Source organism: Equus caballus, chromosome 16 (assembly GCF_041296265.1).
Source record: "Equus caballus isolate H_3958 breed thoroughbred chromosome 16, TB-T2T, whole genome shotgun sequence".
NCBI classification, from domain to species: domain Eukaryota; kingdom Metazoa; phylum Chordata; class Mammalia; order Perissodactyla; family Equidae; genus Equus; species Equus caballus.
This window is the reverse complement of record NC_091699.1, coordinates 86565945-86571944: the sequence shown is the minus strand read 5'-3', so window position 1 is coordinate 86571944 and position 6000 is coordinate 86565945. Positions and strand designations below refer to the sequence as shown.

Genomic DNA, 6000 nt, shown 5'->3' with positions numbered 1-6000 from the left:
GGAGGAGGAAGTGGAGCATGTGGAGAAGGAGGAGGTGGAGCATGTGGTGGAGGAGGAGGTGGTGGAGGAGGAGGAGGAGCATGTGGAGGAGGAGGAGGTGGTGGAGCATGTGGAGGAGGAGGTGGAGGAGGTGGCTATAGGTCACATGCTGGCTTTCCACCACTCTAACTCCAGCTCCTGTTACACTTCTCTTTACACAGTTGATATCTTTTCTTCCCCTCAGCAACTGTGAGTTAGATATTATCTGCACTTTATGTTACAAACAAAGCTCAGAGAAGTGAAGTGATTTTTCCACGTAAGTCGCAGAGCTGGGATTTGAACCCATGACTCTCATATGATGCTCTCCTCTCTGGTTTTTCAATGAAAATCTAATAATATTCTTTCTATAAAAAGTATTTCTAATTTAGTCTTTCGTAACTTCAAGGAAGTTCTGTATGTCTGTTACTGTTTTTAAAAGATATTCTCTCTTTGAATGCTTGGTTGAATCAGCTGCATTGAAGAAATCTTGCCAGCAGGTGGCGACACAAATCCAATAACTCGTGATACCATGCAGTGCTTTCCCAAGGACGGAGTGGGACTGCTGTGTCCCTGGCAGAGTGGGCGTCTGGCTTCATATTGTGATTCCTGGGCTACTGGATTCTCCACTCCTGCTGTCTGGGGGCTCACCTGGTTTCCTCAGGCCCTCGGGACAAAGTCCCCACACCTTAGCCGAACCTATTCTTTTGCCCCTCCTCTCACTCCCTGCCTCCTAATCTTCCCAAATGGCTTAATGCTCCTCACCCACCCTGCTCTCCCACATTCCATGCCTTTGTCCCTGCTGGTCAGGCTGCCTGAAGGACCCCTTCTCCCTTCCCCATCCTGGTTAATTCCTTCTCATCCTTGGGGACTCAGAGCAAGGGTTGCAAGGGTTGCAAGGGTCTCAAGGGTCGCTTACGGGAGGCCCCCTCCCACCATACCCAGGCTGTGTGGGGCCCCTTCTCCATGCATGTGGCTGTCGCAGCACTGGTGGCCCCGGGTCCTACTCTTTTTGCTTGGCTGCCTTCCTCCTAGACTGTCCCCTTGAGGGTAGGCCCCAGGTCCTATCCACCCTGGGCTATTCCTAGTGCTAGGCGCGGAGGAGGTGCAGAAAAAAACTGTTGATGAATGAATGAGCAAATGAGTGTTTATCTGTCCAGGGAAATTCCGTCCAGGGGTCTCTGGAGCCCCAAAGTGTGAGTCTCCTGTAGACACAGACGGTCCCCCCCCCACCCCAGGGAGGGTTGCTCTTCCTGGCCTGCAAGGTGGTCTATTTTTATTTTCTGTGGGGGGCATTTCTCATTGCATCTCAACAGCATCTTTGAATCTCCTCAAATACCTCCGAGGAAGCATATATTTTCGCCAGACGTAAAGAAGAGTATTTTAAATAAGTGGAAGGAAAATGCATTTTAATTGCATTATTATACTAATTTATGTCTCCTGCCCCTCTTGAAAAAGTGCTTTTTCACAGTGTGGAAGCACATTAGGGTTGGGAGTCGAGACTAATTGTTTCAGATGGCTGCCGGGAGACGCCGGGCTTTGTTTTTACAGCTCTCAAAGCAGGTGGGTAAACAGGCCTGCTTTTTTCTCTCTACAAGGCCAGATCGGGTTTCATGAGCTCGGGGACCACAGGGGCAATGTCTGTGCTCCTAGTACAGCGCCTGGCCCGTGGCTGGTGCACAGGGAGAACTTCTCCGTGGATGCATGGGTGAGGAACAGAGAGAGGGAGGGCTGGATGCCAGACTGAGGGGGTGCAGGGTGGTGGGGTCTCCTCCACAGTGAAGTCCTGTGAGATCTGGTTGCAGAGAGAGGAGGAAACGATCAAACGTCTGCTGGACTCCTGTGTGCTGCTGGCTGCAGGGTAGCCACTGAACACTTTTTCCCTCTGAATCTTCACAACCACCCTGTGAGTTCAGCCCACGTTACAGATCAGCAAGTTGATGCACTGATGAATTAAGTAACTTGCCCAAATTCTCCACGTAGGAGAGGGGCAGAGTCAGTATGAGGACCGGACGTGTCTGATTCCAGCCTTCAAGCTCTTTCCTCCTCCCAAGTTGGGCTCTTTTATACAATAGCTTCTGCACATTGGACACCTACTGTGTGCGGGCACTAAATTAGGCACCTCTCTCAATTATCCAAGTAATGATGTCTGGTAAATGGCGGTAATTGCTGTTAATAAGGATCCTAACAAAATCCTTTAGAAGGAGGTATTGTTATTCCCATAGTATAATAAAACACAGATCCTGGTTCAGCAGTTCTGGGGCATGGCCTGAGAGCCTGTGTGTCTAACGGTGTGGTCATGCCCGTCTAGGCTGCACACTGAGAAGCGGGATGTAGATGATAGGGCTGAGGCTCAGAGGAGGAACTCACTTGCATGGACACCCAGCTGTCTAAAGCTCAGCCGCCTTCTCTCACATTCTCCTGCCTCCAGGTCCCCTAACCGTGAGGGTAGCCCTCCAGGGCTGTGCCCTCCGCAGTGGTCAGGACATTCTGCCTGGGACTACCTGGGGCCAGCTCCCAGTGCCTGGGCCAGGACCACTCCTGGAGTGGACTCCAGGGCACTCTCAGTGTGAGAACCTCTGCTCCAGGCCAGACCCATCCACCTGCCAACCCTGCTTCTCTGTTTCTGTCTGGTTGCTGTCTTCCGCTGTGTCACCACTGTTTGGTAACAGCTTTATTGAGATATAATTCACCCATTTAAAGTGTGCAAGTCAGTGGTTTTTAGTATATTCAGAGTTGTGCAACCGTCACCACCATCAAGTTTAGAACATTGTCATAACCCCCAGAAGAAACCCTGCGCCCTGAGCTGTTACCCTCCATCCCTTCCAGCCCTGGGGAACCACTATTCTGCTTTCTGAGTCTTCAGATTTACCTCTTCTGGGCATTTCATATACATGGAATCGTATATGGTCTTTTGTGACTGGCTTCTTTCATTTAGTGTAATGTTTTCAAGGCTCACCCATGTTGTAGCATGAGTACTTCATTCCTTCTTATGGCTGAATGATATTCCACTGTATGGGTATATCACAATTATCGGCCAATGGTCACTTGGGTTGTCTCTACTTTTTAGCTATTATGAGTAAAGTTGCTATGAACATTTGCATTCAAGTTTTGTGTTGACGTATATTTTTATTCTCTTGGATATAATAACTTCATGTTTAACTTTTTGATAAACTGCAGTACTGTTTTCCAAAGTGGCTGTACCATTTGACATTCCCACCGGCATGTATGAGGGTTCTGGTTTCTCCACGTCCTTGTCAACACTTGTTGTTGTCTGACTTTTCAATTCTAGTCACCCTAGTGGGTGTGAAGTGGACGTCACCTGTTTTTGAGGCATCTCAACTGTTGTGGTGTAAAAATAACTTTTTCTAGTATCTGTCCTCCAGCTGTGCTATGATGTCCTCCCCTTATTTCCAGATGGCAGTTGCTGTCCCATCATTAACATCTGGACCAGATTTTACAGCTTTTCAGCCACTTTTAGTTATTAAAAGTGTCTCATTCCAGTATTAAAGATTCAGTCCCATTCACTTAAAAAAAAAAGCCATCTCATGTCTGATTCAAAACCTTCTCTCCCTCCCGGAGCTGTGTCTCTAAATGTTTCGGGGGAACGACTGTGTCATCAGCCGTCATATCCCCCTCCTCTCTTCTGTTCTAAGTTCTGGCTTCTCCAGTGAGGAAGGAGAGGGCACTGTCTCCTTATCGGCGGGGAGACTGCAGGCCTCTCTGCTGGGCAGTGCTGCTTCTCCCGTCAACGCAACTGGCTATTAGCGCCCTCTGTGTGGAGAACACCCCAACGCAGGCTGTCTTGGGGGTGCATCACGGAGTTCTTTGGGGGGCCGTGGGACCTCCTCACTGGACACCTTCTTGATGTTGGAGACCTGGCTCCACCTGACGTCTTCCCCCAACCCTGAGCCCCTGCCCAGGCCGCCCACTCACAGCCCCTCTGCAGAGGTCCTCGGCTTGGCTCCCCACTCCTAACAGAGGCTCCTCCTTTGGTCTCAGTGGGGAGAGGATCTCCAGGGCTGGGGCGGGAACAGACTCTCTCCGTGGTCACTGTGTCCTCCAAAGGCTGAGGACCGCACCCTTCTCCTTCATTTCTCTTCTTCCCCTGACTGGGGGTGGGCGGGAGAGGTTGAGGTGAAGTGAGCAGCGGAAGTGAAACCTGTCAGAAGGCCCAGTGCTGCCCCAGTCGCTGAGGACGTGGGGGAATTTATCGCCTTTCCCCCTCAGCTTTGGACTTCAACGGTGACACCAAGAAAAAGGAAAGAATCCTGCCTCCCCTCATTACTTCCTGTCCTGTGGGGCGGGGTGCAGGCCTTCCAGGGCACCTGGGTGGGGGAGGAAGAGCCACTTCTCAGGAAACCCAGGCTAGGCAAAAAATCGGTGACGTCCATCTCGTAAATTAGACTGACATTCAGATGAAAATGTGTGGAAAGCATTTCGTAGTTGGGGATCAAGAATGTGGAAGCAGACACAGCATGCAGGTACAGGCGATTGAGAGAGCCCCCCAGCACGCTCATCTTCGGCCTTCTCGACACTTGCACACCCAGCCTGGACGGGGTCAGTTTGCATTTGCTGTTTCCTGTGCCGTTTCTCAGGGTCCTAGCACGGTGGCCAAGAGCGCCGCAGCAGGAGTCTCACTGCCTGGCTTCAAATCCCTGCTCTTCCTTTCCTAGCTGTGGGACTGGGGAGTCGCTGAGCACATCTAAGCTTTGGGGTCCTCATCTGCAAAATGGGAATATTAGTACTGTCTACCTCACAGGCCTGTAGGCACTGAAAAGAGGCAATGTGTGTATGTCTTAGTCCGCCAGCCTGCTGTAACAGGATACCATAGACGGGGTGGCTTATAAACCACAGAGATTTATTTCTCACAGTTCTGGAGGCTGGAAGCCCAAGATCAAGGAGTTGGCAGATTTGGTGTCTCCTGAGGGCTCTTTTCCTGGTTCTTTGACAGCTGGTTCTTGCCGTGTCCACACATGGCGAAGGGGCGAGAGGGTCTGTTTTATAAGGGCCCTAATCCCGTTCATGAGGGCTCCACCCTCACGTCCTAGTCACCTCCCAGAGGCCCCCCCCCCCCCAATACCGTCATACTGGGAGTCAGGATTTAACACCTGAATTTTGGGAGGACACGAATATCCAGTCGCAGTGTGCCTTATTTGGAGTCTGCGCTAATTAAGCACTCAGTTCCTCCTCCCCCAGCTCCATCACAATTTTCTCTCAATGAATAATTTAATATCTGAATTAAATCACTGCCTTCTCTGATTGCAGAAGGAAACTTATTTCCTGGTGCAGAGGAAGCGGTCAGCGGGGGAGACAGGCTGTGTGGAGAGGTGTGATGGTCGCCCTCAGAAGCTTCTCACCCTGGCAACCCGTCTGCTTCTCCCGCTGTCACGCCAAGCCTGCCCTCCACCCATGACCTCTGCCCCATCTCACAGAAGCAAGAGTAGAGGTCTGGTGCTTGAAGATGCCTGGCCTAGAACTGTATTACAAAATTCATGTCTAGCCTGAGTCAGGTGATAGAATAGCAACAAGAAGGAAACATTTTCAAAAGCTCTGCCTTGTGCTTAGGTCTAGAAAATAGTGGAGGCACTTTTAATTTTGTTTAAATTTATTATAAACTTCTTCGGAAGGGAAATAAATTATAACTGCCTATCTCAAAAATGAAGACTGCTGGAATTTTATGTTTTGGAAAACCCAGAGAGACAGGAAAAGAATCTTAAAATGTTCATTTTGAGTTAACATCTCCACATCTCGATTTAGGATGAGTCATAAATACAATTAATGAACTATGAGTATCTCTGACTCTTATCAAGTTTTATGACATTCCACAATTTTCCTTAACAAGTTTCACGCTTAGGCATCTATACAAACCACGGGCTAATGTTTAGATGAGTAAAGATAAGCTCGGTAACACTCAAAAGGGCATCCGGGCCGTAATACAGAGCAGAACGCGGTTGTGTCTCGTCTCACTTAGGGCCCCTCCTC

The 6000-nt window shown here is 49.7% G+C and overlaps 1 long non-coding RNA gene across 1 annotated transcript in view; it reads left to right on the top strand.

The window, feature by feature from the left end:
- The first annotated feature begins 205 nt into the window (after positions 1–205).
- Positions 206–6000, top strand: part of LOC111768429 (uncharacterized) — an 81150-nt gene continuing 75355 nt past the window's right edge. The window contains exon 1 of the long non-coding RNA XR_002800801.2: positions 206–295. This is a non-coding gene — a long non-coding RNA (uncharacterized lncRNA). The remainder of the gene's footprint in view (positions 296–6000) is intronic.